The sequence below is a fragment of the Antechinus flavipes genome, chromosome 3, assembly GCF_016432865.1.
Source record: "Antechinus flavipes isolate AdamAnt ecotype Samford, QLD, Australia chromosome 3, AdamAnt_v2, whole genome shotgun sequence".
NCBI lineage: Eukaryota > Metazoa > Chordata > Mammalia > Dasyuromorphia > Dasyuridae > Antechinus > Antechinus flavipes.
Window position 1 is genome coordinate 203,762,102 of NC_067400.1, and position 17,052 is coordinate 203,779,153.

Here is a 17,052-nt window from a genome sequence, read left to right on the forward strand (position 1 = left end):
TCTTGCTTATTGAAGGCAAGGACTGTCTTTTGTACTCAGTGGCCTGAGATTTGAAAAGAATCTTTTGTTCTTTGCCCTTAGCCCTTCTCAGTTACCTTCCCCCTTCCAGAATAGAGCTCCTTTGGGGCTGGGACTGGCTATGTAATGTGGGGTGGAGATTCATGTCATGTAACTTCTGTAACATCCAATTAATGGGAATCAGGGGAGGGACTTGTGCTTCAGGATGGGAAATAAAATGCTGCCTTTGGAGTTTCAAAGGGGAGTCTACTAACCTAAATACTCATTCTCGCAAGAACGTAAAATAAATCTTTCCTGCATTCATCAGTGAGTCAGTGGAGTACTTAGATGTTTTGTTTCTTACAAGAGGGAAAGAGCAATACATTGGTTAATGTGACTTTAAAAAGTTCAAGAGACAATTTTGGGATAATTCATCATTTTGTTAATCATGCCAGCAATAATTAATAAGTGGGATAAGTTGTTGTGCCACAGTTCTCTTTTAATGTCCTCACCCAGTTTCCCTAATTGTCCTATTCAGTTACTCTGCCTCAGGTTATAATCATTCACTCTTTTTTTTTTTTTTTTTAATAACTTTTTATTGATAGAACCCATGCCAGGGTAATTCTTTACAGCATTATCCCCTGCATTCACTTCTGTTCCGACTTCTCCCCTCTCTCTCTCCACCCCCTGCCCCAGATGGCAAGCAGTCCCTTACATGTTGAATAGGTCACAGTATATCCTAGATACAATATATGTGTGCAGTACCGAACAGTTTTCTTGTTGCACAGGGAGAATTGAATTCAGAAGGCATAAACAACCCAGGAAGAAAAACAAAAATGCAAGCAGTTCATATTCATTTCCAGTGTTCTTTCTCTGGATGTAGCTGCTTCTGTCCATCTTTGATCAATTAAAGCTCTCTTTATCGAAGAGATCCACTTCCATCAGAATACAGCCTCAAACAGTATCTTTGTTGAGGTATATAATGATCTCCTGGTTCTGCTCGTTTCACTTAGCATCAGTTCATGTAAGTCTCGCCAGTCCTCTGTGTATTCATCCTGCTGGTCATTCCTTACAGAACAATAATATTCCATAACATTCATATACCACAATTTACTCAACCATTCTCCAGTTGATGGACATCCTTTCATTTTCCAGCTTCTAGCCACTACAAACAGGGCTGCCACAAACATTTTGGCACATACAGCGATAACCATTCACTCTTAATGCTTGATGGGATAAAGTTCTTTATCCATTTTAGATGTCATTAGATTATCAGAAGCCTCTCCAGTACCTCTCTCCATTATGTCATCCTAGGTGTCTCTCCCCATTAGGTCATCCCCATCCAGGTACCTTCCCCATTATGTCATTGTTCTTGTTACCCTATAAAAGAATCTTGTATCTGACATTTGCTGCTGGATTCTTTGAGACCATAGTCTCATTCAGCCCTGGGACCAAACCATGGATCCATTTGGTCCCAGTAAATCTCTCCATTTAATAAATTATTAAATACTCTCTATCTTGCTCAGTTTCTCTGGCATTACAATGTAACACTGTTGAAGGTCAAAAACCCCTCATAGAACCCACTAGATGCTTATATATCCTTGGAAGAGTGAATATTCCTGAAGATGGTGATGGTCAACAAGTAAAGAGAGAGAATGAATATTATAATAAAAGAGGGACTTATTCTTATCAAGTCATTTACTTCCCAAGTATCCCTACTGTTGGGGCAATCTAATCAAGGAATTTATCCCCACCAAAGTAGAATACAATGGGTTTCCTCAGGTGAGTGGGGTTTGAAGATTGAACAGAAAGTTTGAGTTTCATTATGAGCAATATCTTCCAACTGTTGTTTTGCCCTATTAGGGAAGAGGGACTCAGAAAGAAAAAAAATCCTGTGTCCCCCCAATATTAACAATTAGTTATTTAATAATCATTTCTCTCAGGGAGAGGCATTTATGCACAAAAAAGAGGAGTAGGTGATGAGGGGAATGGTTGATCCTTGAATTTCATTCTAATTGGTACCAAGCAAAAGAAGGAATACAGAAATACATTTCTTTCAACAGGGAAATAGTAGGAAAAGTACAGTAGTGAGGAGGAATTAGGGATTAGTTAAAGGAGGGGTTTAGCCGTGAGCAAAATAAACTCTCTCTCTATATAAAAATGTTTATAACTCTTGTAAGGTGGCAAAGAATGATAGATATGAAAGAGTGCCCATAAACTGGGGAATGGAAAAACAAATTATGGCACATAAATATGATAGAATACTATTATGCTGAATTCTTTATCAATGACCAACCAAGCTTCTAGAGGATAAATACAACCTACCTCTTGATAAAGAGTTGAAGGACTCAGAATGCAGAACAAGACATTTTTTTCCTATATTTAAGCAATATGGGAATTTTCTTTGATTGATTATACATGTTTGTAATAGATTTTATTTTTCTTATGTTTTCATTTGGTAGGGAATAAGGTAAGGGTGTATAATATTTAGAAGGCACATTTTGGGCAATAATATATATATATATATATATATAATTTTTAAATGCAAAAAGAGAAGTTCACTTTGGTCCAATGTAAGGAAAAATTCCATAACAATTAGATACAAAAGATAATAGGTTGTAGAATATTTCATTAGAGTTCTTTAATCAGAGGCAAGGTGATCATTTCTAGGAATGTTATAGAGATTCACGCTTTGAATATGTTACACTATATGTCCTCTGAATTCTCTCTTGAGTTTGTAATTGTTTGACTACCTCTCTGAGCCTCACCTTCACACTTGTAAAATGAGATTCCTGATGAATTCTAAGGTCTCTTTGAATTTTAACATCCTATGATTTTCTGGTGCTTGGGATGATCTCTCTTGCATAGAGATCTCCTAGGAGGAAAAAAAATTAAAAAGCCATCCTAAGTTCAATACATCTTCAACTATACAAAACTATAATAAACAAACCTCCAAAGATATACTTAATTTTTAACAAGTTATCCAGATAACCCAATTAGTTGAAATTAAAGGCATTTAAGCAGAAAAGCATGATACAAAAATAGCAGTAGAGCACTCCTGTAGTAAACCTGGGACTCACTTTTCTACAAATTCACATACCATTAATGAGAAAAGTGAATATATGTGCCGTGGCATATACATGGGGGTGACCAGAGACTACAAATGAGGAAAGAATAAGTATGTTCAAAAACATGTATAAATAGACATATATACTGTGACCAAGTCATATGTATGGATAGTAGATAACTAGAGAGTACATGTGTAGCAAAGACCATATGTGATCTGACAACACACTTCTTGTACTATGGGACTGCAACTGCTCCTTTGTGATATCATTATACTGTTCTCTGTTAAAATATTTTTCTGAAAATTATTCTTTTTTTCCTTTCTTTTTCTTTAGAGCTTACTTCCTTGTCTCATTTTGAACGTTTCTTTATTCTTGACATACTACTTGATAAATATCCTATTTCTCTATTCACGTCAGGATTTCTGAGTTAATTTCTTTTACTAATTTGTGGGCTTTATCATTTTGATACAACTTCTGGCTATTTTGGCTCCTGTTTGGTAGAAAGTAGTAGCCACACAGAGTAACTTTAGGCTAAAAGTATGTACTCTTTTAACTCATTTCTTCCCAATAACTAACAGAATCAATGTTTCTTCACTAGGCCTCTATGTGACTAACGGTTAGAAAATCCCTTTTGATTGTAGTTAAATCCTTATAGTCAACCTGAATTCCCCAGAAAAATTCTGGAGATGCCCCTTATTAATATCTAAGATTACTTCCAACATCTTTTATAGGTCAAAAGTGCTGAGGTTAACTCAGCCCTTTCCTCCCAAATTTGTAGGTCTTTCCATACAATGTCAGGAAACAGGGAGATGGAAAGAATGAAAAAGACATTTTTCATTTTTTATAGGTCCACTGTGAGGTATTACTATTGTTCTATGTCATTAGTAATTCTGACCAGGCCAGTTATTCAAATTCACAATTGAAATGCAATGAAATACTTATGGATCATGAAATTAAATAAAAACAAATTTATTTCCAATAAGATATTTTTAAAAGCATAGAATTTTTAATTAATATAGATGCTGTTCCCTTCTTCCTATACATTCATGATAGCAGTGTTACTGATGAGGTTTGGGGTTATGTCCCCAAATGATGAGATTTGGTGCAGGGCAGGGAGTTATGGGAACTCTTTGGTTGGTGTAGAGGTGATTCATAAAGGAATTTATGAACCTAAAAAGCTAGACTGGTAAAGAGACATTTATTATTGGCATTGGGATGTCAGCCTTTGCGAGAAAGACTGAATTTCTTGGTAGCAAGGTCCCGGCAGAGGGATATAAAGTTTAAAGCAGAAAAATCCTGGCAGAAAGGTAAAGAGGGCATAGTCCTGTTAGGGAAATAGTAGAGAAAGAGATAAAGAAGGAGTAATGCTGAAAGAGAATATCATTTCAGCGGGCAGAGAGTTGCGGTTTATGCTAAAGGAAGAGAGAAGTTCCTTGGCATGGCATGTTAGGTCCTGCAAGGAGTAAGCCCCAAGTTGCCTCTTTTTTATAATTGAAGCCTCAGCTAGAAGCTGGGGGCAGCTCTTGATGGGGGTTGGGAGCAGTTTGAGCTGGAATCAGAACAGAAAATCTTGGAATTGAATGAGTTTCTCTGAGCTAATTTCCAACTCAATAGAGTTAGGAGTAGTCCTGGACTCAACCAGTCCCACCCAGATAACAGAATGAAAAACACTTTATCTTGATTCCCTGGGGTGTGTCTCTCAGGGGAGAACTTAGCATTCTCCTCCACCCCCACCCCAAGTCAGAGAGAAAGAAAGAGAAAGAGTTTCAGGGCTCCTCTTGTCATTACTAGGTCAGGAAGATATCCCACAAGACAAAAGAAATTCTATTGAGTCATTAAGAGAGATCTCTATAGACTGGGCTTGCTGTGCCTAGGGTGATGAGGAAGCAATGTCAATAGTTCATTCAATTCTTTAAACCAAGCAAATCATAAGGACAGAGTTCTTTCTTTTTTCTCTCTTTTTTTTTCATAATTTGTAATTTAATATTGTTAATTTTCCCCAAATACATGCAAAAACAATTTTAACATTTAAAAAAAAAAATGCGTCACAAATTTTCTTCCTGCCTCTCCATTCTCCTGCCATTGAGAAGGTAAGCAATTTTACATATTAAAATGTGTAGTAATGTGAAACATATTTCTATGTAAGTCATGTTGTGAAAAAATACACACAAAAGGAAGCCTCAAGAAAAAAAAATTATGAAAAATTATGCTTTAATGTTTATTTACTCTCAGATGTAACTCTGAAGATGAATTGCACATTTCATCATAAGTCCTACATAATTGTCCTAGATCATTGTATTGCTGAGAATAACTAAGTCATTCACAGTTTACATCACCTTGAAATATTGCTATTACTTTATACAAAGTTCTTCTGATCTTGCTCATTTCATTTTGCATTAGTTTGTATAAGTTTTTCCAAGTTTTTCTGAGAATATCCTACTTATCATTTATTATAGCACAATAGTATTCCACCACAATCATATTCCATAACTTCTTTTCTTTAAAAGAGAAATCATCCCAGTCTCAACAAACAGATGTTGCTTCTATCACATCCTACTACTTGGTGGCAAAATATCAAAAATTTTGCAGTAAACTTCTACCACTGATATGGTCTTCAGACTACTGAGAAATTCCTAAGAAATTCTGAACTTGAGCAGAAGCCTAGCATGGACAGCACCAGAAAAGGTGCTCTACAATAAATATAAAAACAAGAAATAAATTTCATATGTTTAAAAGAATTGCACATATTTAACCTACATCAGATTGTTTTATTATCAGAGGCTTAGATTTAAAGCAAAGATTTGGTATTATCCCCCAATTATTGCCAGGAAGATTTGGCTAGTGAATGGTGAAAAATGAATGTAGCATATAGTTGGGCATGTACCAAGAGTCACACAGGAACAGGTTGCACCAAGAACTATGCCTTCGTTTCTTTTATTTCTAACCTGTGATAGGGATTGATGAATATGTGAAAAGTGTTCTCATTACTATGGACCTACTGTTCCTTAAGTCACTCTTATTCATTATCACTGCTTGGTTTTGAGGTACTCTGCTTGGTTTTGTGATGAATGTTGAAAATTATCTTTACATGATCCTGGAAAAATAAAATACTATTGAAAATTAAAAATTAAATTTCTAAAATCATGTAAAGATTTTCTTCCTGGGAATAACAATTGGGAGATAATACCAATTTGCCTCTTTTGAAGCCTTTGATGATAGATTATCTCTACTTAAACATAAATTTAATAAAACTCCTCATCTTCTAGAAACCCCAAATTTCCGCCAAGTAGGCTAAAGGCTCCCAATTCTTAAAAGTGAATTTAGGTTCCCGATAATTATGTAAATTTATTCCTCCCCTATGTCATTAGAAATTAGATACTCTATTGATCTACCACCTGGAAACCAACTGTTGACAGAATTTGTCTTTATGAAGTCAGGTTTGCAGAACTCCCCATCTTAGGGACAAAGGAACAAAGAGCAGTTAGAATTCTATCCAAACTTCTAACTGTCATTTAACTGTCATTGTAAAAGTAAAGCTCCTGTGAGGTCCCCAAACCAATGTACTTCTGCAGTCATAAGAAGCTCAGATTGGCCACATAAGACCTTAATATCCATCATATAAGTTTGATACATTGAGAGATCATCAACATGAAGATTTTCAGCAAGCTGCCAAAAACTCAAGACCAGACTTCATGGGAGGTAATGAACTTGTTTTTAGACATGTTACATTAATTTAGTTGAACAGAAGAAAATGACAGAGTAAAAAAGTTAAGAAAAAAGAAAGATAAAATTATCAGATTGGTAAAAACAAGGGGGTGACTGGGAGTTTTATAGCTCAGAAGTTTCAATAATTAAATATTATTTTTTTAAAAAGCATAGAGTGTCAAGACAAGAGTTTTGAAAAAGGTCAGCCATGTTGTAGTGAGAAAAAACCCAACATACATCAGACATTACATGTATATTAGATCTTTTGACTGCTCATAGAACCTTAACAATGGGAAAGCTAGACTAAACTTTTCAATAATGCTTAAAATTAGTGAGACTGGAGAGATGTCAGATTTTAATTAGGCAGGGAGAACAAAGAAGGAAGAATGTGATAATAGTATCAACGCATGCATGAATGTTTAGGTTTTTTTTTTTTTTTTAACTTTTCCTTTTCTTTTGCTCTTACATTAGAGATACCTATCAACTTCTACAATGATAGAAAAGAAGACCACAAAGTAGGGAGTTTAGTCTTCAGGAAAAAAAATTTTCAAACTGAAACACCACATAAACTGTGAGAGAGATTATAGTCCCAACTTTACTTTGTATCTCTATATGTAATTGATGAAATGGGTAGCTATTAAAAGCAGATGTGGTATGGGTTGATGTGAAATGAAATAAACAGAACCAGGAAAACAATACGTATTGTAATTACAACAATATAATTAGAAAGAACAATAATCACAAAACAAATGAAACTGAAACTGAAAATTAAAATGATCAAGTTTGATGCCAAAGAAGAGACAAGAATGTATCTTCCTCCCTCTTTGCAGAGGTGGGGGACTGTGGATGAGGATTTTAATTGGTATAAGATTAGACTCAGTCAATATGTTGGAAGGGGAATTGTCTCCCTAAAATTTACAAAATAAGCATTAGACTGGACTTACCATAAACCTGCCTTTGAGTTTATATGCTGATGTGTATATATATATATATATATATGATTTAAGATACTTTTTAAGATTCCATCCTTTAACCTGCTTTGTGATCTTATTAAATCACTGAATTCCTTGTATTTCAGTTTTCTTATTTATAAAGATAGATTCAGATCTTTATCATCAAAGTCCCAAGAGAAGGACTAATTCCATGAAGAAGCCTCATGGATATTAGTACTACCTTCTACTTCCCCAAATGTAATTCTTTTTATCTCTCTCTTTTGTCTCTTCTCTCATTCTTCTCCTCTACTTTCTCTGACTTTCTTTGATTGTGTGACTACTATAATGGCCGAAAGCCATAGTTAATGAAACTTAATGGGGGAGGGAGGGAGAACACTTTGTAATAGAATCAAGTATGTTAAAAAAAGAAATACATATATATAATCTATAATGATTGAAAGAAAAACGGTTAGGAGTTGAAGATGACTGTGAAGAATAATTGCTCTTGTGGGCCTGATAGAGTTTGGATGACATTCCTGAAACTCAATCAGGTCCATTTAGTTTAGAACAGGTAAATTTCCAGATTTAGTTTTTATATCACTAGGTAGGATGGGAGGGAACATCCTTGAGGGAAGCTGGAGAAATAATGCTCCATTTTGTAAACGAGTCCAGTGAGGTTTGCTTCTGACAAAGGTGCTATAGGAAGACCAAAGATTTTGTTGCTGATAGGTATGAGACAGGCTTGTATTACCCAAGGATCTAAGGTAGAAGCTGTTAATCCTGCTGCCTCTGCCTCTGCATCAATCTTATGATTCTGCTCCCTGGTTTTTCCACTGGCCAACAAGAAGCATTACAGGTAGCTGAAGGGAACCAATTCTTAGGTGTATTGGGTGGAGTCCTTGAAATGACTTGAGTATATGCAAACTAAAAATCGGAGATTTCACAGAATTTGAAAGGAATTTTCCAGTCAACAAGTCAGATAATTGGCTAGGGCCAGGGACTTTCACTAAAAACAATGTGAATTTTCAGTTCAAAGAAAAATGTAATCTTATGTTAAAGAGACTATGCAATTTTTAGCTTCCTGGCTAAATTCAGATGTGATAGTCTTAAGCTATGTGAAAATCCATGAAAATTTGTGAAAAGAATCTGACTACTAACCAGCTGTACCACAACAGAGCAGCAGAGTACCCTGAAGAGACTACACTGTTGAAAACCAGCCGATGATAACAGAGAGCAGATGAGAAAGAGATGAGAAAGCAGAGAACACCAGTACTAAGCCTAACCCAGTAGAGAGGCCTCAATATCCAGGAGAAATGTAATGTGTATCAGAGAGCCCCAAGATAATGCAGTTCCCAACATTAGAAAATAATACAGAAAAATTTCCAGACAACCTGGATTTTCACTGCAAGAGGTATGAGTTGCTATAGCTACATGTCCATCATTGTTTCCTACACAATATACCCTTGTTCCTTATACATACAACCCTCCCCCATGGAGGATTTATGAGGAAGAAGGACTCATAAACTATCATTTGGAGTGAGAGCAGACTCATAGAGTTCCCAGGTAGTTTGGGGGATTTCATTTGTGAGAGAAATTATGATGTTATAATAGAGATGGGGAATTGGACTAAATGTTCTCCCGGGTCCTTCCTATCTCTGGGCTATCTAAGGAATCAAAACTTATATATAGGATATATCTATACCTATATTTATATCCATATCTAGCTATATAGCAAATGTTTCCTCCCTCAGTAAAGAGGAAAAAAATCCATATAGAAATTTGAAGCAAAATATGCAACTTCTCATCAGAAATATTGCTAGGCTTCAAGATGATTATTTCCTGGCAACAGTGAGCATGTTCCCTCTCACATTTTCTTCTGTTAATATTATAGCAAAGATTCAGACAGTTAAATGTAGCACTTTGACAAAGCTTGATGGACTCTTTTTCATTCCTCTCCATATATAGATATATAGAGATAGATATGTCCTATATATCGGCTATATAGGAAAAGTGGTAGACTATCCTTATTTATCATCCTCTTTTTCAGTTTTCTTATTTATATTTTTGAGAAGTTCAGAGAGACAACACATAGTACATGTTCCAATGCCATATAATGTCATAAATATATGTGTGTATATATGTCATCTTTATGTCATATACATAGACACACAAACATGTATGTGCATACATATGTAAATAAAATATACATGTTTCAGGGCAGCTAGGTAGTACAGTGGATAGAACATTAAGCCTGGAGTTAGGGTTCAAATTTGATCTCAGGTAATTAATAGCTATGTGGTCCTGAGCAAATCACTTAACTTGTGTATTACCCCAGTTTCCTTAACTGTAAAATGGGGATAATAATAGCATCTGCTTCCCAGAGTTGTGAGGATCAAATGTGATAACATTTGTAAAGTTCTTAGCATAGCAGGTGCTATGTAAAATTATATATATACACTTATGTACATACCCAGATAGATATAAATAGATCACATGTCTATGGATATGTACACATGTATAAGTATGTATATGTTTATATTCACATATGTGCATGTGTCATATCCATAGGAATAAAACTTTTGGCAATAGTATTTGTGCCTCTATTTTTCCCTCCCCACACTTCTTTTAAGCTGTAGTCAGAAATATCAACTCCTAAGGACAGGACATTCAGATCCAGCCTCTAGCTCCTGGCCTCTATCAAAATTGTGTCATATATAATTAGTTCAAAATTGAAGTAAGCAGAGGGAAAGCAGAAAGTCATCAGATATCAAGACTGACAGAACCCAGGCTGAGTTTCCTCTCTCAATAAACAGGAAAAAAAAATCCATACAGAAACTCGAAGCAAAATATACAACTTCTCATCAGAAATATTCCTAGGCTTCAAGGTGATTATTTCCTGGCAACAGTGAGCATGTTCTCTCTCACATTCTCTCATGCTAATCTTGTAGCAAAGATTCAGGCGGTTAAATGTAGCACTATGACAAAGCCTGATGGACTGTTTTTCATCCTCCTCCATAACCCCACTCCTAATTTGCCATGTTCTTTTTGCATCACTACTTTACTAATTCTTTCTAAAGGAGTAAGGCTAAATTCTTCTATGTCCAGCAGATCTCTTTCCATATCTATAAAAATAGCCAAACCAACCCAAAGCTTCTCTGTGTAAATGTTCCTTTTATCGAATATTATTTCTCCCTCCAAGAGTTTTGTTCTTTTGAATTTAGTACCACAGAAGACAGAAAAGCAGCTTCTCTCTCTTTTACCCTCAACCTCAAAGAGATAAGAATAGTACTTTTTATGTGGAAAGACTGGCCCAATGCCCAAGGTTTAGAGCTGCCTCTAGAAAATGTTTCATTCAGTCTACGGACAGAAAATTATGATAATTACTAACCAATCCCTCCAAATATCTATCTATCTATTTATGTCTGGCTATCTGTCTATCATCTCTTGCTTTATGTGTATGCCTGTATGTATGTGTATATATCTGTGTGTGTGTGTGTGTGTGTGTGTGTATGTGTGTGTGTGTATAGAATTGCCAATCATTCCCTTCAACTAGCTGTCTACCCCCTATTTATCTGTATGGCTATTATCTATCTCTGTCATCTTTTGCTTTGTGTTTATATATGTATATACATAAATATTTTACATATATAGTATATGTATATGTGTAGAATTGCCAACTGTTCTCTTCAAATATATATCTGTCCATCTGACTGGCTATTATCTATGTTGTCTTTTGCTTTCTGTTTATATATGTGTATATATAAATACCTTACATATATTGTATATATATGTGTGTGTAGAATACCAACTATTTTCTTCAAATATCTATCATCTAAGCTAGCTAACCAGCTACCTATTTTCCTGTCTATCCATCACTTTATCTAACTCTTGTCACCCATTGCTTTATTGTGTCTATGTCTATACATACCTTATATATATGTGTGTTTGTGTTTATATAAATATATACATACATATATATATATAGGACATAAGTGTGTATTATATAGAAAACATGCTCTTTATGTATATATGTATATGTACACATCTCCATACTTGCATTTATGCATGCATATATACATATATATGTATTGTGTGTGTATATATATATATATATATATGAGACAACTACATATTAGGAAGAAAAGATGGGCTGGTCATGTGATAAGGATAAGGAATGGCAAGTGGTCAGCCAGGGTGTTCTACTAGTATTTTACAATCTTAGGAGAAAGTAAGGAAGGCTTTTATTATGTTACATAGATTCACTCTAGTTAATTTATGGGAAGATATAGATAAGAATTGCATTAGATAGGCAGCTATTTATGAATCAGCATCTGTATCATGGAAAGGAGCAATCAAATTTTTCATATTATATTATATACATATATATGTTACTTCATATGTATTTTGCACATGTATGTATATAAAATGTCCCAAAATATTAGTGTAATTTTAAACTCTAAAACTTAGAACAGATATTTGTGTGTGTTTTAATTAGATACTTAATTACATTATTTTCATATATAGTAAATAAAATGTATTCCATTCATATAGAAGAAAAAAGCACCTTCCTTGTTCCTTCCTGTTTCTTTCTCTTTGTGTCTCTTTCTCTATCTCCATGTCTTTTTCATTCTGTCTCCCTGTGTGTCTCTCTCTCTTTCTGTCTCTCTATCATTGTCTCTTTCCTCTTATCTATCTCTCTCTGACAGGAGGTTAAAAACAATGTTATCAGAAAATAGTTAGAATGAGAAACAAGATAGGAGAAAGAGGGACACTCAATCTTGAGAAAAACCGAGGTCTAGAGACAAGAAAATGACAGTCAGAAAATGATAGAAAGAGAGAAAGAAAGTGACGAGAGTAAAAGAGACAGACAGAGAGACAGAGACAGAAGGGAAAGAAGGCTAAAGAAAGAAAGAAAAAACAAGTGGTGGGAAAGAAAAAATGGAAGTGAGACATAATCTATTCTTTCAATGAGTTCACACTCTAATTAATGGAGTCAATACATGAGTCTTAAGAGGGGAACAATGGAATCTTTAGGGTACATAAGTATAGCAGATGTCTCTGGAATCCAGAGTCTAGAGAAAGGGTCAGTGGAAAGACCTGGAGGACCTCAGGATGCTGCAACACAGCAGGTGATAAGGTCTGGTGATCTATCTCATCAGAAGGATAAATTTAAAAACATTTATAATTCTTCATCGTTTACCTTGCATCCTATTTTATCTAAATGAGTTTCCTCTGATCTTGTGATCTGGCTGTTATTCCTATAGAGTCACTTGATTTTGGCTCAAGAATTTTGGACTGGAGAGTTGACATATTTTCAGTATTTTTACCTCATAAATCAGCAAACATCAGAAATGTTGCTTTGTTGCATGTCCAAACTTAAGAAAGTGATGGAAAAAGTGGTAATTCAAATGAAACTTAAAAGTGTGTGCTGTATACACTGCCCCTCCACCTTCCTCCCCCCCCCCACCGCCAAAAAAAAAAACAAAAACTGGTAGTTAAAACATTTACTAGGACAGTTTTGTAAAGGAGGAAGGTCTAGAGAGGTAAGTAGAAATTTTATCCTATGGACTAAAGGAAAATATCATGTGGTGAGTTCACATTTCAGTGTAGAATGAAGAAAGAAAATAGAACACCACAAGATATCTGTAGCTATAATTATAGCAATTTTATGAAGAACTTGACAATTCCTTCCAAATTAAATTTACATTTATATTTTTGACTATAATGCAAAGATATATATATATATACATACATATATATATGTATATATATATATAAGAACATCAACCACATTAGAAAATAATATGGGGGCAGCTAGTTGGTGTAGTGGATAGAGCAACATCCCTGAAGTCAGGAAGACCTGAGTTCAAATCTGGCCTCAGACACTTAACCCTTCCTGGCTGTGTGACCCTGGACAAGTCACTTAGCCCCAATTGCATCAGCAAAAAAAAAAGAAGAAGAAGAAGAAGAAGAGGAAGAAGAAGAAGAAGAAGAAGAGGAAGAAGAAGAAGAAGAAGAAGAAGAAGAAGAAGAAGAAGAAGAAGAAGAAGAAGAAGAAGAAGAAGAAGAAGAAGAAAGAAAGAAAGAAAGAAAGAAAGAAAGAAAGAAAGAAAGAAAGAAAGAAAGAAAATATTCAGGATTAGGTAGCACAGAGAATAGAGTGTTAGGCCTGGAGTCAATATGACATCTTCCTGAGTTCGAAGAAGAAGAAGAAAGAAAGAAAGAAAATATTCAGGATTAGGTAGCACAGAGAATAGAGTGTTAGGCCTGGAGTCAATATGACATCTTCCTGAGTTCAAATCTGGTCTCAGAAACTTTTGGCTGTGTGATCCTGAATGAGTCACTTAATTATATTTGCCTCAGTTTCCTCATTTGTAAAATGAGCTGTAAAAGGAAATAGCAAACCTGTCCAGTATCTTTGCCAAGAAAACCTCAAATGGTTCACAAAGAGTAAGATATAACCAAAAACAATTGAACTACAACACAGGAGAAATTAAAATTAAACAAAGGATTATATCATATATAACACAGTGTCACAGAAATAGTACACTATCCATAGTCACTGCATCTGGGTTTAAATCCCAGCTCAGTCATTACTTGAGGAACTTTGGGAAAGTCACTTTCTGGAATTCTAATTTCCTCATCTGTAAAATGAGGCATTGGTCTAGCTGACCCACAAGGTCTCTTCTAAACCTAAATCTTCACTCCTGTGACTACTAAAAAGTCTCGTGACTTATATTATGAATAATTTAATTCTTTACCATAAAAGGTGATGTGAGAAGTAGAAAAGGACATTAAAAAAAAGAAGAAATCAATTGTCTCTTAGTAGACAGGAAATGACAGGTTATTGATATGGGAGTCATTTCTACTGTGAGCAGTTGAATCATTGACTAGTTGTTAGACCATAGATCAAAATCAATGCCAAATTATAAAAAGTTGATACTGTATAGTCAATCATGCCAGCTCCAATTGGACCTCTTTTTCAAAGCTGTAGGCTCTGGAATATGTCAGAACTTGCTTTTCCATGACATTCAGCCTATATGCTTTTGCATGGGTGATTGTCCTTATGGCCAGAATGCAACTCTCCTACCCCTTAAAATCCCTAACTTCCATTAAGACTCAGCATCATCTCCAATACAAGATCTGGTTGTGATGCTCTTATTTGTTAGTGCTGTCCTGCTACTGAAAGTACTTTGCATTATCTTTAATGGTTTAGTTGGGACTAACTTTTTGTACCTTTCTATCTTCCACTGTTTTGACTTCTTTGTTTGATGTTTTACAACCCTTTGTAGAATATTAGCTTCCTGAGGATATGGACTATTTATTTTTGTTTTCAGTATCTTTAGTATTTAGATTATTCATTGGCTGTAGTAGGTTCTTAATAGATGCTTGTTGGAAAGCATCTTAAACAACCATTTTCCTCCATTGCCAAATGTAGCTGCAAAATCTACCAATTATACAAGTCTGACTATGTTGTTCCCTGCTGTATAAAGCTAAGTGGTTTCCTATTATCTCTAGGATCAATTTTCTATTTGTCTTTTAAAGCCTTTTATAACCAGAAGCCTTCTTACATCTCCAGCCTTTTTATACTATCCTCCCTACCACATACTTGTACAATGCAGAGTCACTGGCTCTTTTTGCTGTTCTTTGCATATGACCCTACATCTTCAATTCTTTACCTTTGCACTGACTGTCCCTTATGCCTGTAATAGTCTCCCTTTTGCATCTTTACTTTCTAAATTCCTTTAAGAATCAGTTCCAATACAACTTTCTACAAGAGGTCTTTCTTGATAATTTCTATTCCTGCAGAAATGAAGGGATGAGAACAATTTGTTCCAAAGACCACAAAGGCAGCTGAAGCAGGAGCTGGGTCAGGCATCTAAATAACAAATTCATCCACTGCATTCAGGGTCATCCCCAGACATCCTGACTTTTGCCTTCCCACTTTGATGATTCTGGAGGACAGAGCAAGTCTAATCACTTTGCATATCCCTGCCTCACCTAAATCCAATTCATGGGTAAGCCATCACCCAATGATTTCATATTGGTCCTCCTTCTAAAAAAGGACAAACGACACAATGTCTCTATCTCCAATCTACCGTTGTATGTTCCTTGTATGTACAGAAGTGTTTATTTCTCCCATGAGCTCTTTGATGTCAGGGTCTTCTGACTCTAGAGCTGGTGCTCTATTCACTGTTCATCTAGCGACTCCTCCTTTATGACAGATATCATGATTTTTTCCTTTCTTTTGATTGCTAGGGGTTAACATAGCCCTTGGGTACACAATAAGTACTTAATGAATACTTATTGTTTGATTGACTGATAGTCCTAATCCCTTTACATAGAATTTTAGAACTTTTAAGAACAAAAGAGATCATCTAGTCCAGCCCACTTTTTATTTATCATTTTTTTGGCTTTCAATCCACATTAATTATTTTTATTATAGCTTTTTATTTATAAGATATATACATGGGTAATTTTTCAGCATTGACAATTGCAAAACTTTTTGTTCCAATTTTTCTCCTCCTTCCCTCCACCCCCTCCCCCAGATGGCAGGTAGACCAATACATGTTAAATATGTTAAAGTATATGTTAAATACAATATATGTATACATGTCCAAACAGTTATTTTGCTACACAAGAAGAATCAGATTTTGAAATAATGTACTATTAACCTGTGAAGGAAATAAAAAATGCAAGCAGACAAAAACAGAGGGACTGGAAATGCTATGTAGTGGTTCACACTCATTTCCCAGAGTTCTTTCTCTGGGTTTAGCTGGTTCTATTCATTTTTGAACAAATTAAACGGATTTGATTCATCTCATTGCTGAAGAGGGCCACGTTCATCAAAATTGATCATCATATAGTATTGTTATTGTAGTATATAATGATCTCCTGGTCCTGCTTTTTTCACTCAGCATCAGTTCATATAAGTCTCTCCAGGCCTTTCTGAAATCTTCCTGTTGGTCATTTCTTACAGAACAATAACATTCCATAATATTCATATACCACAACTTACCCAACCATTCTCCAGTTGATGCAAACTACTTCTTTTAAATAAGATTAGAGATTTTATAACTTACTCATGGCCACAGAGCTAGTTACTGGAAAACCTAGAATTAGGACCCAGGTTACTATGTATATACTTTACAAACTCTTCATTAAAGTCTTCCATGATTTGGACCCAGTAATTTTTTTCCCAACCAACTTGCTATTTTAATCTTGCCTACTTATGGCTTTTTAGACTTATGAGATACAATCCACAATTTTTAAGAGATTCTGGAAGTATAAAGGACAAGCAACAGAAGCAATGAGATTTAGAGATACTCACCATTCAGACTTTACCTAGA